General features: G+C 37.0%; 1 protein-coding gene across 3 annotated transcripts in view; it reads right to left on the bottom strand.

Annotated features, from left to right (window-relative positions):
- BMPR1A (bone morphogenetic protein receptor type 1A) overlaps positions 1-21997 on the bottom strand; it is a 131822-nt gene that overhangs the window by 61314 nt on the left and 48511 nt on the right. For 2 of the 3 annotated variants that reach the window (XM_028098927.2, XM_028098926.2), the window contains one exon: positions 5991-6039. The exons of the other annotated variant lie outside the window; for it this stretch is intronic. The gene's annotated coding sequence lies outside the window, so the exon portion shown is untranslated. The remainder of the gene's footprint in view (positions 1-5990; positions 6040-21997) is intronic. 3 annotated transcript variants of the gene reach the window in all.

Here is a 21997-nt window from a genome sequence, read left to right on the forward strand (position 1 = left end):
TTTTACCTCTGCTTAAAATTAGATTGTGAATAACAAAATAACTGTTCAGACTATTCAAGATACATTCTTTCTTTCAAATCAGCGAGGGAACTTCAATTCTGCAGTGGCTTCTAGTATCCTATGGAAATGAGGAGTCCCCATAACAGAAGTCTAAAGAAACCAATAGTTCCTAGACCAAATTCTGGGTCTTCAGTCCTCCCTGTATCCCTCACCCTCTGGGTCTGGGAAGCAGTGACTACTATTACATGAGTGTCCATCCGTTCTAAGAGTAACAAACACATCAAGTTTGACGCAGCCACCTGCAGCAGGATGAACTCCCAAATAATCATCCATATATTCTTTCCAATTTATCCTTCCTGTCAAAGAAGCATGAAAACCACTTTTAGGTTTTCCATTTTAATTTTTCTCTACAATTTACTAGACAATTTACACAGTATACACAGACATTTAAATTACTTGATACATCTCCTACCTCCCAAGTAAACCTAATACAGTCAGTGGAGAAATACATATCACCCATTTATTTCCTATAAAATGATAAGAAACCATCAATAGAACATTTATCTTATTAGCTGATAGGTGAAAGTATCCTGGGGCAAGTTCCTCTGGAGAGTTTCACTACATTATGTGAAGAAGAAAATTTCTACTCTCAAGAATTATCAGGAATTGATTTTATTTAGCATGGAGCCCTCCGTAGGGTTGAACTCACGACCCTGAGATCAAGACCTGAGCTGAGATCAAGAGTCCTACCCCTAATTGTGCCACCCAGGCATCCCAGAAATTGATTCTAGATTGCTAAAGGTTCAGCAATTCTTCTAAAAACATGCATTGTTTCTACTTCTCAGTAAAGTATAAATACTATTTAGAATTAACATTATGAACACCAGAGTTATGCTGCAATATAGTGAAATCATCAGGGACTAATTAATATATAGTGCTATTTGCTCCAGTTTCTAAATGGTCCCAGAAGAGTGCTGTGTGTACTTGCTTGTTTGCTTGTTTTAAATTTTAGCTTGCAGGGCGCCTGGGTGGCTCAGTTGGTTGAGCGACTGCCTTCGGCTCAGGTCATGATCCTGGAGTCCCGGGATCGAGTCCCGCATCGGGCTCCCTGCTCGGCGGGGAGTCTGCTTCTCCCTCAGACCCTCTTCCCTCTCGTGCTATCTCTCATTCTCTCTCTCTCAAATAAATAAATAAAATAATAAAATAAATAAATAAATAAATTTTAGCTTGCATCCCTCTTTAAGTTTTCTTCCTTTGCTAAAAGCTACTTAGGATGCATATTTGCTAACATAGTAACAGCCCCCTATCCACTTTTCTTTTCTTTTTAAATTTTATTTATTTATTTATTTGACAGAGAGACAGTGCACGCAAGCACAAGCAGGGGGAGCAGCAGAGGGAGAGGGAGAAGCAGGCACCCCACAAAGCAGGGAGCCCAATGTGGGGCTTGATCCTGGGACCCTGAGATCATGACCTGAGCCAAAGGCAGATGCTTAACCGACTGAGCCACCCAGGCTCCCCTATCCACTTTTCACTTACATTATTCCTGAAAACCAGAAAACTTTATTGCAGCTCTGTTTCAGGGTCTATAGAAATGAAAAGGCTGCTTAGGACAGCCTGAAACTGAAGGTACAAAAACTGAACACAACTTCCATTATGACCCAGTAATTTTTATGCTTACACACACACACACACACACACACACACACACACATTTTTAAATGCTGTGATTTTTTTTTTAAAGATTTTATTTATTTATTTGACAGAGAGAGAGACAGCGAGAGCAGGAACACAAGCAGGGGGAGCAGGAGAGGGAGAAGCAGGCTTCCCGCTGAGCAGGGAGCCCAATGTGGGACTCGATCCCAGGACCCCGGGATCATGACCTGAGCCGAAGGCAGACGCTTAACGACTGAGCCACCCAGGCGCCCCAATGCTGTGATATTTTTAAAGGACCACTTCAAGAAGGCAAAGATAGGACACCTCAATGAGTCAACTCATGAGAAAACAAAAATGGGAGGAGCTAAGAACTGTAAACATCTCAACATTTCTAACAAGATCCACTCTCAAATGTTCCTCTTGAATTCCTTATCTGGCTTAATGTACAACTGTTTACAAAAAAATCTTTTTTTTAGCCACCCTCTAGTAAAGGTGATAACGTACATACCCAAAACCCCAAAAATTTTAGCTCTGGGTATATAACCCAGGGGACCTTTTGCATATATCTACCAAGAAGCATGCACAAGAAGATCCACAGCAGCATTTTCTTAATAGCAAAAACCAGAGGAAACCCAAGTGTCCAACAACAGTAAAATGCATAAATTGTAGTATATTCATACAATGGAATTACCACATAGTACTGAAAAGGAATGTACCTCAGATAAGTATGTTAACAAGAATGAAATCTCAAAATCATAATATTGAACAAAAAAGAAACAGTCCAAGAAGAATACATACAGTGTGATTCCATTCATATAAAGCTCAAAAATATGAAATACTTTCTAAAAAGTATATTAAAGGAAAAATACAAAAGTGGGAAAATGTAAGGAAAGGTGATGGAGTAACACTAAACTCAGGATGACAGTTTCTTCTGGGAAGAGACAAGCTACTGTCCTGAAGCCTAGAGATGTTCAAAGAATGCCATTCCATTTCTTGGGACAGGAGGCTGGGACAGATGCATTCATTCATTATTATTACTCTAAAATGTACATCTATGTTATATATATCCTTGTATGTAGAATAGATTTTAGAATAAAAATTTCATTTTAATCTAAAGTAAATATGGTTAATTAATATAGTTAACTGCTAATATTTTGTAAATTTGGGTATCAGGCATACAGGTGTCACACCACTTCCTTTATTTTTGGAATGTATCATAACTTAATTTTTAAAAATTAAGAGTGAAGCACTATTAAATTGTATTTTGAAATTTAAGGACAAAATATCACAAACCTCTAGCAAGGATAAATCAAAGCAAATACTAAGCTATTATAAAATGAAAAAAATGTGAAAAAATATAATCAGAAAATACACAATGCTATCAATATAGCATTCACTCTAAAACATTTTAACTTTAATCTAGTCATGAAATACAAAAATATAAGCAGCAAATTGAAGGGTATCCTATTTAAAAAAAAAAACAAGATTTCATAAAAGACCATTGTAAGGGGGGTGGTGGGGGAAGGACGAAGGGCAGTGGAAACAGTGATTTATTCTCAATTAAAGGAAACCAAATAAATATGACAACCAAATGCAAGATATAGTCCTTAACTGGTTCCTGGATCAAAAATCAAAATAGGGGCGCCTGGCTGGCTCAGTTGGTAGAACATACGATTTTTGATCTCAGGGCTGTGAGTTTAAGCCCCATGCTGGCTGTGGAGCCTACTTAAAAAAATAAAAATAAAAATAGGTATAAAGAACACTTTTGGAAAGAAAATAGAGAAAATTTAAGTAAGGGCAGTATATTACATAATAGTATATTGATGTTAAATCTCTTATGATAACGTAGCTCTTAAGGAAGGACAATCTTGTTCGTAGGACACACTTGCTAAAATATTTAGGGGTGACATGTCAAGATGTTTGCAGATTACTTTCAAATGGTGAGGGAAAATGTACGTGTTTTGGTTTATTTATTTTTTTAATTTTATTTATTTATTTGACACAGAGAGAGAGCGAGAGAGGAAACACAAGCGGGGGAGTGGGAGAGGGAGAAGTAGGCTTCCTGCTGAGCAGGGAGCCCCATGCGGGGCTCCATCTCAGGACCCTGGGATCACAACCTGAGCCGAAGGCAGACGCCTAAAGACAGAGCCGCCCAGGAGCCCCAAAAGTGTATGTGTTTTTATAAGCAGAGAGAGAAAGCAGATGAAGCAAAAGGTTAGTAAGTAAATCTGTTTTTACTATTGAAATAGTAAAATTTACCGACGAAATAGGTTTTTACTATCTGTTCAAATTTTAATTTAAAAGTTCATAAAATAAAAAATTGGGAAAAAATATGTACTTTATCAGTTGAGTTATAATTTCACACATGATTTTAGTAAACAATGTCAGTTTGACAGAGGTTACTAAAATCAAATATTGACAGATCTATAAGGAAGTCCCAAAGATCTTCTATTAGCAAATTTTAAAACTTTTTCCCTAGAAATCATAAATTATGACTGCTTAACAGGATTAAAAATTACATTTTGCTTAAATGGTCAAAAATTATAGCTGTGCTTCTGAAACAGAGCATTATAATCAGTCTGAAGACATACGGGCTTTTAAAAAAATTGTTTGGCAAATCACTGGTACTATATACAATTTACAAAGGTTCTGTTTGATACTGAAGTAGATATAATCATACTGATATGTTAGAACATAATATTTTCAAAAGTCCTATTTAGCAAATAGAAGAATGTTTTAAAATTTCTTTCTCAAAATGGATCTATTTCCTAATGATGCAACCCAGAGTTTTCAGGATTGCTAAAGCAAGGTAATAAGGATAGAATGAATTCCTCTAAAACACAGGTAGTTTCCCAAAAAAACTAATTATACTTCATGAAAATGGGTAACACTTATCACCTCAAGGATGCGTCAGACTTTAATCCAATTAATCTTATAAAATGTTTGGCTTAATTATTATTTACTAAAAACAAAACTACATTCATTAAAAACCCAACTTTCATCCAAATGTGAACACCAATGAGACTAAATGACATTCTAGAAATTACAGAAAATAAAATTATTTTCGATTAACGGCACCCACATAAAATCCATCACTTGTACAGGGATATGCAAACGAACCATGTCCAACAGGAGGGGAAATGGATTACAGATATTTCCTCCAAAGGCTGGGTGTGGGACAGTGTTGCTACAGGCCCGTAGGTGGGTAAACACATAGAGAAGAAAGTTTTAGCTGGGAAACCTGCATTTAAATTCTCATCTCTATGAAATGAGAGGCAGGTAGTAGTTAATTACTGAACAGCACAGTCTTTTAAATTTGTGAGTCACATGCCTAAGGGAAGAGCTTATAAGCAGGATGAGCAACAACCAAGGCAATCAAGTAAGATTTCAAAAAGAAGCAACAACAGGTTTTGAAGACTTTCAGACAGACAATTAGAAGCACCTATCTCAATATAATGCACATAATCCAACAGCCTAACTATGGACTAACCACTTTCTGCAAAACATGTCATGTACATTTGGGGCTATGTTTGTGAGGTTAGATATGTCTGAATTGCAGAGAATAGCTCTATTACCAACAGACAAGAGAGACTGAAAGAGAAAGGAGAAAAGATAACTTGGTAATACTTCTGCAGGCACTATAGTATTTTTTAAAACATTTAAGACACAGTTCCCTGCTGGCAAGCAACATTTAATCAACTTCAGGAGTGATAATATATTAAATATATTATTAATATAAATATATATTAATAAAAACATTAATATAGTGATATAATAATAGATTTCTATAAATATATTAAAGCTTTAACAACAGTACCAAGATGACAATACAAATATTGCCATACCACCACACATGATTATCTGAGAAGTATCAAAGACTACTGCTCCACAGGTGGAGAGATCACTGGGGGCTGAATTTAAATAAGCCTTCCAAAGACTGGCAGGGTTTGACTGTATGCAAGGAGGGAGTGGTGCAGGTTAAAATGGGCATTCTATCAGGGGGACCCAGGGATGGTGCACTGTGCCTGGCCACTGTCCCACCTGAGGCCTGGATTCTAGAGTGGTGCAGCAGGATAATCCATGTGTGGCCTGCCCCAGATGATAAATACACAGCCACCCTGAAGCTCATGTCCGTAGCAGACATCGATATTCCTTTTAGTTCTCTTCCAATCAAGCATGAAGACCTCTGGATATAGAACAGCCAAGATGTCAAGATGTTTGAAATCCAACTACCATTCTTCCAGAAGGAGAGGATTAAGAGAAGAATACAGGGTTACGAGCATGGCCTCTGCAGTCAGACTGAGTACCAAGGTTAGAATCCTGGCTCCACCACTTACCTGTTATAATACTTCGACCCAAAGTTGCTTAACTTCATCCGTACCCAATCTGTAAAACAGGGAAAATAACTGCAGGTGTCTAAAAGGTGAGGATCAAAGGAGTTAACGTAGGTAGAGCACTTAGAACAGTGCCAAGTAAATACATTCTAAGTGTGACGTAGTGTTAGGCTACTGACCTGACATCTGCTTCCCAACATCTGTTTACCATAGGTCACTGAAAGTGCAAAAAATGAAACTGTGGATGAGGGGGGACTACCGTACTTTCTCTTTCCAAATCCTTGACCAACTGGGCATGATATAACAGCAGAATAAATATAAAATACTATATTAAAATATAAAATTATGGAAGGGAGGTGATAGCTAAAGGGTATGAGGTTTCACTTTGAGGGGATGAAAATGTTCTAAGTGACTGCGGTGATGGTTGCACATATTTGTGAATGTATTAAAAACCACTGAAATGTACATTTTAAATGGGTGAACTGCATGGTAAGTGTATTAATTTCACGAAGAGATTTTTATATTTCACCAATAAAAATCTACCAAGAATCGTGATGTGCATTTAGCTATATGGATGGTCTTATAACATTTTTAATGATAGCAAAACAAAATAGAAATAATTAAGTAAACTATAGTAAATTCATATTCTATAGTAATGATAGCTAACATTTATTAATTGCCAAGAATTATTTTTTATGTATTATCTCATTTATTACTTACAACAATCCTAGGTATTAGAAAAGAATGCCATCTTCATTTTCCAGATAAGGAAACTGAAACCCAGAGTAGTATTCTGCTCAAGGTCACACAGCTAGTGAGGACCTGGAGCCAGGATTCCAACCTGGGCAGTCTCAATACTGCCAGTTTGTACGGCCACTATTTATACTACAGAAGAATAAGGACTTGAAAATATACTCACAATATATTAAAATAGAAAAATAAATCAGGAATCAAAAAAACAACAGATACAGGGGCGCCTGGTGGCTCAGTCAGTTAAGCATCTGACTCTTGGTTTTGGCTCAAGTCACGATCTCAGGGTCGTGAGATGGAGCCCCACCTCGAGCTCCTTGGTCAGCACAGAGTCTGCTTGGGATTCTCTCCCTTTTCCTCTCTCTCCTCCTCTGCCCTTCACTGGGCACTCTCTTTCTCTCTCTCTCTAAAATAAATGAATAAAATAATACTGGGTATCTCTGAGAGGTGGTATTACAATGGATAATTATCTTCTTTATACTCTTCTGCATTTTCCACATTTTGTACTGCAAGGCAAATTTAAGTGAAGTTCTTAAAAAAAAAAGGTAGAAAGATAGTGACAATTCCAAATACTGCAAAAGGGACAATAAAATATGGAAGAAGCTGCTAAATTTGCTAACTGAGTCACAGACAAATTCAGTGACAATGGCAGGGCAGATGTAAAAAAAAAAAAGCGGTGCATTCAGGTACAAACTGACATTTGAAAGGTCTGGAGGTGAAAAGAATGGCGTATGGCCTCGAGGTAATAGCAGTGTCAAGGAAAGATTTTACTGGTTTGTTTTTAATTTGAAGGGAATTTGATCAGGGTTGTAATTGAACTGGAAATTGTCAAGGATGTAAAGACAGACGAGAGGAAGGTTTCAGAAGATACTTAGCCTTAGAAAAAGGGAAACACTACTTGTGAAACAGAAGAGACAGAAGGAAAAAAACTCATAAAAAGAGATCTTTGAGATGGAGAAAAGAAAGCAAACTTTTACATTTGGCACCTTCAAACTTCTCTAGAAAATATAAAGTGAAGTTATCTTCCAAAACTGAAAGGGTGGAGACTAGGCACAGGGAGAGAGGTTTGGAGTAGTGGCACAAAATGCTGGAAAGCAACTGGATTCACTAATTTGCCAGAACTAGTAATAACGATCTAACGACCGCATGACCATAACAGAAAGCACTGCAGGAAGCTGGGAAAATCCCTTCTTTCCCGCAGTTAGTATGCATATGAAGCTGCACCACTCAAACACAAGAGAATCCATGGTATGCCTGGAGATTACTCCCCTATTAGTAATCCCTAGGATAACAACCACTGTAAGAGTCTATGAAGTTGATGTGCTATCACTTCTAGGAGACGACATGAATCATCAAAAGAAGCATCAGAATTCAAGCATAAATTTCAAATTTGACAATAACAAGGTAGTTTTCTAGGGAAAATCAAGTTGCAAAGATCTTTGCATATACTTTTTTATATACATATAAATTTTGTATAATTGAAAAGTTTTCCCTAAACAGGTAGATTGTTAATGAAACATGGTATATTTAGTATAAATACCTTTCTAAAGCAGCTTTAAAAAAATAAGTAGCAATCGGGTACTCTTCACGTAAGAGTGAAACACAGGGACCCTGACTGGACGACACTGTGGGTACAGGAGGGGCTTGTTAACTAGTGGGCTTCACTGTAGTGTAACTGGGCCGTCACCTGCCTATGCACATATGGAGACCCTCAAATGTTGGGCTCTGCTGCTCTCTTCTCTGGAGTCATTCAGTTTCTTAGAAATGAGTCCTCCAGTCTCCTCTGACTGCCAGTGTTCTACAAATAGGTAAGGAAAGGGACATGGACAGAAAGTAAGGACAGAGCTCATGATCCAGCAGATAGACTTCTGCTTAATCTCATTTATAGAGTACTCTTCCTTCTTCTGTATTCTCTCCAAATCTGGGATCTCACTGGTGTAGTTTCTCTAGACAATCAAACACCCAACTTCTGCTAGGATACTAAGTCCAGGAAGGGTCTAGCACTGTTCAAGATAAATATAATGCTATAGGGGCGCCTGGGTGGCTCAGTTGGTTAAGTGACTGCCTTCGGCTCAGGTCATGATCCTGGAGTCCTGGGATCATGTCCCACATTGGGCTCCCTGCTCAGCAGGGAGTCTCCTTCTCCCCCGACCCTCCTCTCTCTCATGCTATCTCTCATTCTCTCTCTCTCAAATAAAATCTTTAAAAAATAAAAAAATAAATAAAAAATAAATAAATATGCTATAAATGCAACCACATGAATAACTTTAAATTTTCTAGTACCATCATGAAAAAAGAGAAAAGAGTTGAAATTAATTTTAATATATTTTATTTAACCCAATAGATCTAAAATGGTATTTTGATGTAATAAATAAAAAATTATTAAGATATTTTCCATGTTTTCACACTTCCAAATCTGGTGTGTAGTTTACATTTAGATTTATACCTGAGATTTAGCACCATCTCAGTTAAGACTAGCCACATGCTAAGTATTCAACAGCTACATGTGGCTAGTGGCTACCATATTAGATAGTATAGTCTCAGTCATGCTAGGGTAACAAATGACTCCAAAATTTCAATGGCTCAACATAACAAAAGTTTACTTGTGTCTCATGTGAAATGTCCAACACGGGCAGGCAGGGTCTGCTTCATAGTCATCCAGGCTAACCATCTTGTTCTTGTATCAAATGAAACACACGGCTAAGTACTTCTTAAGTTAAAAAAAAAAAAAAAAAAAGACCAGAGACTCTTCATGGGCCTTTCACTATGTCAACCCAGAAGCAACACGCACTTCCCCTCAAAGACCACTGGCCAGATCCGTCATGTGATACCAACCTAACTTCAAGGAAACAAAGGGATTAAATGTTCCCATATGCTTGGAATGAAAGGAGAAGTGGATGTGAAAGAGCACTAAAAAGTCATTACCACAGGCAGGCACCTGGCTATGTGGACAAGTGTGAGACAGAAGATCTAAGCCACAGATTCCAGGACATAACTGTTTCTTATACAGATTTTTAAACCAGTGTTTAGCCTGAACTCTTACTCTGTTACATAAAACTAACACCTACAATTCTGGGACACTGACAGGTGTAAAATCCAGTTTGCTTGTTAGCATGTACCTCTATAAGCTAAACAGCAAGTAAGTATTCACTGGAGAGAACAGCAGGGAAATCTGAAAGTACATATAAAACTGGGGAGGGTGCAAGAGTTGATGATCCAGAGCCTAACAGCAAATGGTTTGAAGCTGACATGGTAGCCAAACCTTTCTGAACTGGGAAAATACCCAACGAGGCCTCCCTTCCAGGACAGACCCTTGCACTAAAGAAACTGCTGGGAGTAAAAACAAAATTGAACAGAAAAAGTATAGCTGAGACAATGGAAAGAGAAGACTCAGGGAGGAGTAAGGGGCAGTGACAGAACTAGGACTGGCCACCTTCTCTAACGTAACCGAAAACAACTCTGTCAAGTTAAAAATGCTTTCCTGAATCACTATGTTTCCTTCTAACCCTCCAGGAAAACTAATTTCAAAATGACCCATGAGAAAGCTTCCAGATTCAAATCTCAAAACAAGTTATTATAAGGCTAAAAAAACATCCTTACACACAACTAAAGCAAAACCAGAAGAGCAGCAACACAAAACTGATAATAACTATAACCTACTAAAAAGCTAGAAACACTAAGTATATAAGGCATGAAAAACAACATCAGAACTGGAGAAACTCAGAATTCTAAGTAAGAACATGACTCAAAAAAGAATTTTAAAAATTTTATTTCAGATATAAAGACTAAAAACAAAGCAGCACAAGAGTAAATTAACATGACAGGTAATGTGAAAGGAGTCTAATCCTAAAAATAAATTTCAAAAAATTTAATGAAGAAATAAAAGGATTCTAGGAAAAGTGACAAAAATTTTTCTTTTATATAAAATAGTAATCACTGAAGAAAGCCCAAGAAAGGGAACTAAACACTAAAAAAAACTACACAAAAACATTACAAACTAATTCAAGCAAATTTTCCTAAAATAAGATTTAAAACTATATGTTCAAGGCATATACAATGCATACACTTGAGGATATGGACACAAAATAACACCAAGAAATATTATAATAAAATTACAGAATTTTTAAAAGAAAAACTATTTGAGCATCTGGGCCAAAATGTCAAGTAACTTACCAGAAGAGAAAATTATATATTATCAACAGATTTTCCAAAGCAACACTTTATGCCAGAAAAAAAAGTTAAGATACTCAAGGAAATAAAATGAGAGCCAAGAATTTTACAGCTGGTAAAACTAATTTTCAACTATAAACAATACACACTATCATCATGAAAAAACTCAGAGAATAATGTTCTCATGAGTCTTTCTAGAGAAATCTACTAGAGAATAAGCTTCAAAGAGCCAATATAATTAGAGGAATATTGACATGAGGACTAGAGATGAGCATTAAGTAGTAACTTGTAGACCAAAAGATGATGAAAAGGAAGAAAATTACAGTACATAATGGCAATATGACCTGATAACTTATAGAGCATAATTATCAAGAAATGAAGAACATATGAAAAAAATGTTAACTCTTTTCAGTAATAATGGTGATGGATGTATTTGTTTTGTTATTATGAAACTGTCAAATATATAATATGATAAAATAAATGAGTAATTATGGAACATTCCATCGCCCCTATATCCTTGAAAACCATGATTCCCAATCTGTATTTTCTAGTACTATTCACTGAAAAGACCTAGAAACAAAGACCAAACAGTAGCAATGAGCATCCCAAGAGTTCAGATCATAGTTTTGAAATACTACTTCCCAATGAAAGAAACCAGACTTCATGGAAATATTTCATGTTTGAGACAGAAATTTTTAAAGATGTTCTTGGAATGTCTTGTTTTACAAGGCAATAAAGAAACTAATCAACAACTATTTGAGTGATGTCAAAAAGACTCAGGAGCCAACCTGAAGACACTCCTAATGGCCAATGATGGGGTAGTTTGAGCTTTAGCAAGTATAAGAATTGCAACAGACTGAATCCCATCGAATGTGTTTAAATCCATGGTGAAGGAGAAGAAACAAGCAGGAAGAAGGAGGGGGAGGAGGCAGAGGAGGAGAAAGAGAGAGGGAAGGGGAGAGAAGGAGAGGAGAGGGGACTTAACCGACTGAGCCATCCAGGCGCCCCAAGGCCTGCCTTTTCAAGAAAAACTATTTTAACAGAACCTAAATTATGGGGGTTCTTTCAAAGCCTAACAAGCCTAGGTTAAGGGAAATACCCAACTCTAGCCCAGGCTAACCTTCCATGTGGGGGAAAATATTTGAAACACTAATGACTGAAAATTTTTCCAAATTAATGTCAAACACCAAACCACAGATCCAGGAAGTTCAGAGAACACCAAGCAGGATAAGTGCCCAAAAAACTACACCTAAAAAGCTTTTCTTTTCTTTTTTTTTTTCCGTTTTTAGCAGTCCCCCCACTGAGCAAGTAGCCTGATGCAGGGTCCAATCCCAGGGCCTTGGGATCACGACCCGAGCTGAAGGCAGATGCTTAACCATATGAGCCACCCAGGCACCCCGATAGCTCATTTTCAAACTACAGAAAACCAAAGATAAAGAAAGAAAAACGTCAAAGAAGACATAGGAAAAAAACCTACCCTACCTATATAGGAGCAAAGATAAGAATTATATCCAACTTCTCAGAAACCATGCAAACGAAGAGAATAGGATGAAACATTTAATTTTTTTAAAATATTTTATTTATTTATTTTAGAGTGTGTGCATGTGCACCCACAGGGGGTGGGGGCAGAAGGAGAGGGAGACAGAGTCTTAAGCAGACTCCAAGTGGAATGCAGAGCTCCACACAGGGCTCAATCTCACAACCCTGAGATCATGACATGAGCCAAAACCAGGAGTTGTCACTTAACAAACTGCACCATCCAGGCCCCTAGAATGAAACATTTAAAATGTCAAAACAAAAAAATGACTGGGGCGCCTAGGTGGCTCAGTCAGTTAAGCATCCAACTCTTGATACCAGCTCAGGTCTTGATCTCAGGGTCCGGAGTTCAAAGCCTGCATTGGGCTCGATGCTGCGCATGGAGCCTACTTAAAACAAACCACCAACCTTGAATTCCATACCCTGTGAATTATTCCTCAAAAGTGAAGGAGAAACGGGAGCTTTTATCAGATGTACAAAAGTGAGGCAATCTGTTGTGAGTAGACCTGCCTTGCAGATAATATTAAAAAGAACTTCTCTAGAGAGAAGGGAAATGATATAGTTCCAAAACCAGAAAGCAAGAGTACTAGAGAAGGAATAAGTGAAAGTAAAATTTAAAACTTTATTTTTCTTATTCTTAATTGATCTAACAGATAACAAGTTGTTCAAAATAATAGCGACAACGCAATTATGTATGCTCACATATATGTATGCGTATATATACATGTATATGCTATATATAAATGAAAGGAATAAAAGCATGACACAAGGGCGCCTGGGTGGCTCAGTTGGTTGGGCGACTGCCTTCAGCTCGGGTCATGATCCTGGAGTCCCGGGATTGAGTCCCATGTCGGGCTCCCTGCTCAGCGGGGAGTCTGCTTCTCCCTCTGACCCTCTTCCCTCTTGTGCTGTCTCTCATTCTCTCTCTCTCAAATAAATAAAATCTTTAAAAAAAAAAAAGCATGACACAAAAGACAGAAGGGAAGAATTAGGATTATATTTTGCTATTGTAAGGTACCTGCACTATCTGTGAAGCAGAACAGTATTATTTGAAATAGTCTCGGATTAACTGGAAATGTATATTAAAAACTCTATAGAAAAACCACTAATAAAAGTTAAAACGAAAAAAGTGTAACAGATACAGTAAGAAAGGAGTGAAAACGAAGTAATATAGTAAGTGCCCAAATAAAAGCACAAAAGAAAACCTAAATATGAGACCTGAAACCATAAAACTCTTAAAAGAAAACATAGGCAGTAATCTCTTGGACATTGGCCTTAGCAACATATTTATGGATATGTCTCCTCAGGGAAAGAAAACAAAAGCAAAAATAAACTATTGCAACTACACTAAAATAAAAAGCCTTTACAAAGCAGAGGAAACAATCAACAAAACAAAAAGCCATCCCTACTGAATGGGAGAAGATATTTGCAAATGATATATTGAATAAGGGGTTAAAATCCAAAATCTACAAAGCAGTTACACAAGTTAACACCAAAAAGTAAATCCAATTAAAAATGGGCAGAGGTTCTGAATAGACATTTTCCAAAGATGACATACAGATGGCCAACAGACACATAAAAAGCTCAACATCACTAATCATCATAAAAATGTAAATCAAAAGCACGAGATACCACCTCATACCAGTGAGAATGGCCACTATCAAAATCACAAGAAATAACAAGCGTTGGCAAAACATGGAAAAAAGAGAACCCTCATGCACACCTGGTGGCAATGTATATTGGTGCAACCAGCATAGAAAACAGAATACAGGTTCCTCAAAAAATTAAAAAGAGAAATACCATATGACCTAGTAATTCCACTACTGGGTATCTACTCAAAAAAGATGAAAATACTAATTTGAAAGATATATGCACCCTTATGTTTACTGTAGCATTATTTACAATAGCCAAGGGATGGAAGCAAGCTAAGTGTCCATCAATAGAGGAATAGATGAAGAAGATGTAGTGTATATGTATATACAATGGAATTACTCAGCCATAAAAAAGAATGAGTTCTTAGACATTTTTCCAAAGAAGACATCCAAATGGCCGACAGACACATGAAAAAGTGAACATCGCTCGGCATCAGGGAAATCCAAATCAAAACCTCAATGAGATACCACCTCACACCAGTCAGAATGGCTAAAATTAACAAGTCAGGAAACGACAGATGTTGGCGGGGATGCGGAGAAAGGGGAACCCTCCTACACAGTTGGTGGGAATGCAAGCTGGTGCAACCACTCTGGAAAACAGTATGGAGGTTCCTCAAACAGTTGAAATTAGAGCTACCATACAATCCAGCAATTGCACTACTGGGTATTTACCACAAAGATACAAATGTAGGGATCGAAGGGGTATGTGCACCCTGATGTTTATAGCAGCAATGTCCACAATAGCCAAACTGTGGAAAGAGCCAAGATGGCCATCGACAGATGAATGGATAAAGAAGAGGTGGTATATATACACAATGGAATATTAGGCAGCCATCAAAAGGAATGAGATCTTGCCATTTGCAACGACGTGGATGGAACCGGAGGGTGTTATGCTGAGTGAAATAAGTCAATCAGAGAAAGACATGTATCATATGACCTCACTGATATGAGGAATTCTTAATCTCAGGAAACAAACTGAGGGTTGCTGGAGTGGTGGGGGGTGGGAGGGATGGGGTGGCTGGGTGATAGACATTGGGGAGGGTATGTGCTATGGTTAGTGCTGTGAATTGTGTAAGACTGTTGAATCACAGATCTGTACTTCTGAAACAAATAATGCAATATATGTTAAGAAAAGAAAAAGAAGAAGATAGCAGGAGGGGAAGAATGAAGGGGAGTAAGTCGGAGGGGGAGACGAACCATGAGAGACGATGGACTCTGAAAAACAAACTGAGGGTTCTAGAGGGGAGGGGGATAGGGGGATGGGTTAGCCTGGTGATGGGTAGTAAAAAGGGCACATTCTGTGTGGAGCACTGGGTGTTATGCACAAACAATGAATCATGGAACACTACATCAAAAACTAATGGTGTAATGTATGGTGATTAACATAACAATAAAAAATTTAAAAAAATCTCCCCAAAACAAACAAACAAAAAAACAGAAACAGACTCATAAATACAGAGAATAAACTGGTGGTTGCCAGAGGGCAGGGAGGTGGGGGGATGGGTAAAATAAGTGAAGGGGATTAAGATGTACAAACTTCCAGTTATAAAATAAATAAGACGGGTGCCTGGGTGGCTCGGTTAAGCGTCTGCCTTAGGCTCAGGTCATAATCGCAGGATCCTGGAGTCGAGTCCTGCATCAGGCTCCCTGCTCAGCAGGGAGTCTGCTTCTCCCTCTGCCCCTCCTCCTGCTTTTGCGCTTGTTCTCTCACAAAAATAAATAAGTAAATAAAATCTTTTAAAATATAAAAAAGTCACATAGACTAAAAGTGCAGCACAGGGAATATAGTCAATAATATTGTAATCTCGTATGGTGACAGGTGGTGTTTACACTTACCATGGAGAGCAAATGAGTAATGTACAGAATTGTCAAATCAGTATGTTGTACACCTGAAACTAATAGAACACTGCATGTCAACTATACTTCAATAATAAAGATTTTTTTAAAAAAACACAAAAGAGAGAAAAAGAGACAAAAATAGGAACAAAGAACATGGGCAATGAATAGAAAGCAGTAACATATGGTAAATATTAATCAAGTTACATCAATATTACTATAACATCAAGTCTAAATACACAAATTAAAAGTGTCAGAATAAATAAAAAAACAAGATCCAATTATATGTGGTCTACAAGAAAACCACTTTTTTAAAAGACTTTATTTTAGAGAGAGAGAGAGAGAGCATGCACATGAGCAGAGGGAGGGACAGAGAGGGAGAGAATCTAAAGCAGACCCCCCCACTGTGCGCAGAGCCCAACACAGGGCTCAATCTCGTATGTGGGGCTTGATCTCTCTCTCAAGATCATGACCTGAGCCAAAACATAGAGACAAATATATAGATTAGATATAGATAGATAATTATAGATAAATATAAAGACATATGTAAATTAAAAGTAAATGGATGGAGGGGTGCTGGGTGGCACAGTCAGTTGAGCAACCAACGCTTAGTTTCAGCTCAGGTCTTGATCTCAGGGTTGTGAGATCGAGTCCCACATTGGGCTCCATGCTTAGCGTGGAATCTGCTTGAATTTCTCTCTCCCTCTTCCTCTGCCCCTCCCCATTGTATACTCTCTTAAAAAAAAAAAAACTTTAAAAATCTTTAAAAAATCTTTAGGGGCACCTGGGTGGCTCAGTCGTTAAGTGTCTGCCTTTGACTCAGGTCATGATCCCAGGGTCCTGGGATCGAACCCCACATTGGGATCCCTGCTCAGTGGGAGGCCTGCTTCTCCTTCTTCCACCCCCCCCCCCGCTTGTGTTCTCTCTCTCTCGCTGTCAAATAAATGAATAAAATTAAAATATAAATAAATAAATCATTCTTTAAAAAAAAATCTTTAAAAAAAAAGTAAATGGATAGAAAAGATACATCATACTAACACTAATCAAAAGAAAGTGGGAGGGGCACCTGGGTGGCTCAGTCGTTAAGCATCTGCCTTCGGCTCAGGTCATGACCCCAGTGTACTAGGATTGAGCCCCACATCAGGCTCCCTGCTCAGCGGGGAGTCTGTTTCTCCCTCCCCCACTCCCCCAGCTTGTGTTCCCTCTCTCGCTGTCTCTCTCAATGTCAAATAAATAAATAAAATCTTAAAAAAAAAAAAAAAAACTTAAAAAAAGGCGGGAGTACAGGATGCTTTGGCTAGGGTCATGATCTGGGGGTCCTGGGATCAAGTCCAGCGTCGGGCTCCTTGCTCAGCAGGGAGCCTGCTTCTCCCTCTGCCTGCTGTTCCTCCTGCTTGTGCTCTCTCTGACAAATAAATAAATTAAATCTTAAAAAAAAAAAGTGGGAACAGCTATATTAATTTCAGACACAGACTTCAGAGCAAGGAGAGTTCAGAGATAAACAGGAGAATTACATAATGATAAAGGAATCAACTCTTCAAAAAGACACAACGCTTAACGTGTATGCACCTAATAATGATGCATCAAAATGCACGAGACAAAAACTGATAGAATTGCAAAGAAAAACAGATGAAGCTACTATTACAGCTGGAGACCTCAATACCCGTCTACCAGAAATGGATAGATACAGAAGGCAGAAAAAACAGTAAGAATATAGTTGAATTCAACAGCACAATCAATAAGCTGGATATAATTGTTATCTATCAACTACTTCATCCAACAATGGCAGAATACATATGGCTCTCAAGCTCACATGGAACATTCACCAACACAGATCACATATTCTGGGCCATAAAATATACCTTAACAAATTTAAAAGATAGAATTCATATAATGTCTCTTCTTAGACCACAGTGAAATTAAACTAGGAAAAAAAAAAAAAACCAGAGAGAAAATCCCCAAATATTTGGAGATTAAACAATGCACTTCTAAATTATAAACAGGCCAAAGAAGAAATCTCAAGAGGAATTTAGAAATAATTTGAACTAAATGAAAATGTAAATACAACTTTTCAAAATGTGTGGGATGCAGTGAAAGCAGTACTTAGAGGAAAAATGACAGCACTGAATGTATATATTAGAAAAGAAGATCTAAAATCAAAAACATAAGCTGCCACCTAAAAGAAAAACTAGAGGAAGAAAAACAAATTAAATCCAAAGTAAGCAAATGAGAAGAAAAAATAAAAATTAGAGCAGAAAACAGTAAAACTAAAGAAGGAAATCAACAGAAAAAAAAATCAATGAAACCAAAAGCTCATTCTTTGAAAAGATCAGTAAAATTGATAAAAAAAAGAGAAATGACACAAATTACTAATATCAGAAGTGAGAGGGGGCAGGGTGCATGCGCTCAGGTGGTTAAGCGTCCAACTCTTGACTCTGGCTCAGGTCATGATCTCAGGGTCGTTAGATCAAGCCCTGCATCAGCCTTTGCTCTCAGTGTGGAGTCTACTTGTCCCTCTCCCTCTGTTCTCATGCGTGCGTTCTCTCTCTCTCTGATAAATAAATAAAAAATAAAGAATAATCCCAGGGAATACCATGAACCTCTCTATGCCCATAAATTAGATAACTTGGATGAAATAGACCAATTCCTTGAAAGACACAATGTTCCAAAACGCACAAATGAAGAAATAGATGATTTGAATAGGCCTCTATTAGAGAAACCGAATCATAATTAATAACCCTCCAAGACAGAAAGTACCAAGTTCTGATGAGTTCTCTGGTGAATTCTAGCAAATATGAAGACATTTTACCAATTCTCTACAATCTTATCTAGAAGATAGAAGCAGAGGGACTACTTCCTAATTTAGGCTATAGGTTAGCATCAGTCTAATACAAAACCAAAAAGACATTACAAGAAATCTAGACTAATATCTCTCATAAACATATATATAAAAGTCCTGAACAGAATATTATCCAACAATGTATAAAAAAAATTACATACCACAACCACATGGGATTTATCCTAACTATGCAAGGCTGGCTCAACATTTGAAAACTCAGTTAATACAATCCATCATATCAATGGACTAAAGAAAAATCACATGATCATATCATTAGATGCAGAAAAAGTATTTGACAATATTCAACATCCATTCATGATAAAAATTCTCAGCAAACTAGGAATAGAAAGGAACTTTCTCAATTTTATAAAAAAAATCTACAGAAACCTGCATAGAGTTAAATAACATCACACTTAATGGTGAGAATCTCAAAGCTTTCCCACTAAGATCAGGAACAAGGCAACAATACCCTCTCTCACCACTCCTTTTCATACTGGAAGTCCTAACCAATGGAATAAAGCAAGAAAAAGAAATAAAAGGTATACAGACTGGAAAAGAAGAAATACAACTGTATTTGTTCACAGATGATGTGACTGTCTATATAGAAAATCCCCCCCCCAAAAAAATCAGTAACAATGACTAAAACTCCTAGAATAATAAGTGATTATAGCAAGGTGTCAGGATACAAGATTAATATACAAAAGTCAATTGCTATCCTATATATCAGCAATGAACAGTGGAATTTGAAATTAAAAACATAATTTACATTAGCATCCCTCCAAAATGAAATACTTAGGTACAAATCTATTAAATATGTAAAGGATCCAAATGAGGAAAACTATAAAACTCTGATGAAAAAAAAAAAATCAAAGAACTAAATAAATGGAAAGATAATCCATATTCATGAATCAAGACTCAATATTGTCAGGATGTCAGTTCTTCCCTACTTGATCTATAGAGTCAATACAATTCCAGCCAAAAGCCCGGCAAGTTATTTTGTGGATCTTGACAAATTGATTCTAAAGTTTATATGGAGAGGCAAAAACGCCATACTAGTCAACATAATATTGTAGGAGATGAATAAAGTTGGACTGATGCTACCAAACTTCAAGATTTATAATAAAGTTACACTAATCAAGACAGGATGGTATTTGCAAAAAGAATAGACAAACAGATCAATGAAAAAGAATACAGAGCTATGAAACAGATCACATAAATATACATTCTTTAGAAAGAATTAGATGAGTTTGTTAGTATTAATAACCAAATGTTTTTCATATACAAACCTTATCAAATGTAATAAATGTGGGTTTTCCACTAGCAGACTGACTTCTAATTAAGTCATCAGTGGATTAATTTGGCAACTTTTATATTACTTTATATGATTAATCACCTCTATTTGTGTATCACTCACTGTGCTATATTCTTCCTCCTAATCTAAACAATTTGTTCATTCAGATGCTAAGTCACTCAGATACAAGAATCATCACCTTCACAACCCTTGGATGCATTAAGAGCTGCCTTCATTTCTTATGCTAAGCATGCTTTGAAAACTCATCCATTCTAACACCTTCCATTAGATTTGTAAAGCTATTAGAGTTAGGTTTTTAGTATTTAACTAATAGATAATTTGGTTTTGGAATCCTATAGGAAAAAGGCTGGTTTTTTACTCACTACTGGTTCTTCTACCATAATTATTACATTTTTGCCAATTCTTTCCCCCCACCCTCTTCTGGTCATTTCTCTAGTCCTGCAAAATCTTACCCATCTGGCTTTACAGAGTCAGCTGTAAAATTAATTCAAAGAATCAAACAGATTCTCCACTCTAAAATACCCTTTTTAAATCAAACTTATGTCTCCTCACTGAAAATTAGTCAACTCTGTCCATTCCTGTTCCACCAGTGGGAAAAAAAAAAAAAGAATGCTGAGGAAAGTTATAAATTTCTGTGGACAATGCCACCAATTGATAGAAGGGTTCTAAGAAACACTTGGCAAAACTCCAGAAACCACAATGTACTTCACCCACTCATAAGGAAATGCACATTTTGTTTTCTTCACCCTCACAATTTGGAATTTAGAAAAATGTAGTGATACAATCCTTAAAGAAATGTCAATATTTCTGCAGCCCAATTCTAACAAAATAAAATGTAAATGACAGGTGAGAAATAATTATTTCTGTATTAAGCCACATAATATGACCTTTTTTTGTCTTGTTTCACTGGTGTAATACCAGTAAAACCACTTACACTTATGCCTGTTCAACTGACATGCAAATGAATTTGTGAATGAGCACAATCAAGAATCAAGTATCTTAACGTTAATGAATATTACGCATAATGAATAATATTCTTTAAAAAATTATAGATCAGTATCTTGATAGGGGTGTGGGTTACAACAATGCATACATTTTTCAAAACTGACTGGACTGTACAGATAAAACTTGTGCATTTCACTTTATATATATGTTGCCATATACATACATCATACATCAATTCTTAAAACTTAATAAGTTAGAATATGGAATGAGGAAAAGAAAAAAAAATCCTGTGGGGCTGGATTAGAATTGGAGATTATTTGTATAAACTAAAATTATTTTTTAATAATTTAAAAATGTATTTCCTAAATATGTTCACTGAAAGGGACTAGAAGCAATGACACCCAGTACCAATAAAAACACCTAATGCCCAGATCTTGGTTTCTATATATTCTTTCCAGTTAACACTAGGGGTGAGTTAACTGGAGATGACCATTTTCTCCCTGTCTCTTTACATGGCTGTGTCCTAACTTCCCCCTTTTTTTTTTTTTTAAGATATATCTATTTGAGAGAGAGAGAGCAGGGGGAGGGGCAGCGGTAGAGGGAGAGGGAAAGAATCCTCAGGCAGACTACCTGCTGAGGGTGCAGAGCCCAACAAGGGGCTCAATCCCAAGACCCTGAGATCATGACTTGAGCCGAAATCAAGAGTTGGACACTTAAATGACTGAGCCACCCAGGTGCCCCTCAATTTCCCTTTTCATAAGGACACCAATCACACTGGATTAGGGCCCACTCTAATAGCATCATTTTAATTTGATGACCTCTGCAAAGACAGTATCTCCAAATAAGGGCACATTCTGAGGCACTAGCAATATTTTATGAGGGAATAAATGGAATTTTATGGAGAAACTTTATGAGAAACAAGAAATTTGCATGGTCTTCAAGTATCTCCCCATAGATAAACATAAACATT

Source organism: Eumetopias jubatus, unplaced genomic scaffold (genome assembly GCF_037043125.1).
Source record: "Eumetopias jubatus isolate StellerSeaLion01/CBP00866 unplaced genomic scaffold, mEumJub1_p1.0 scaffold_17, whole genome shotgun sequence".
Classification (NCBI taxonomy): Eukaryota; Metazoa; Chordata; class Mammalia; order Carnivora; family Otariidae; genus Eumetopias; species Eumetopias jubatus.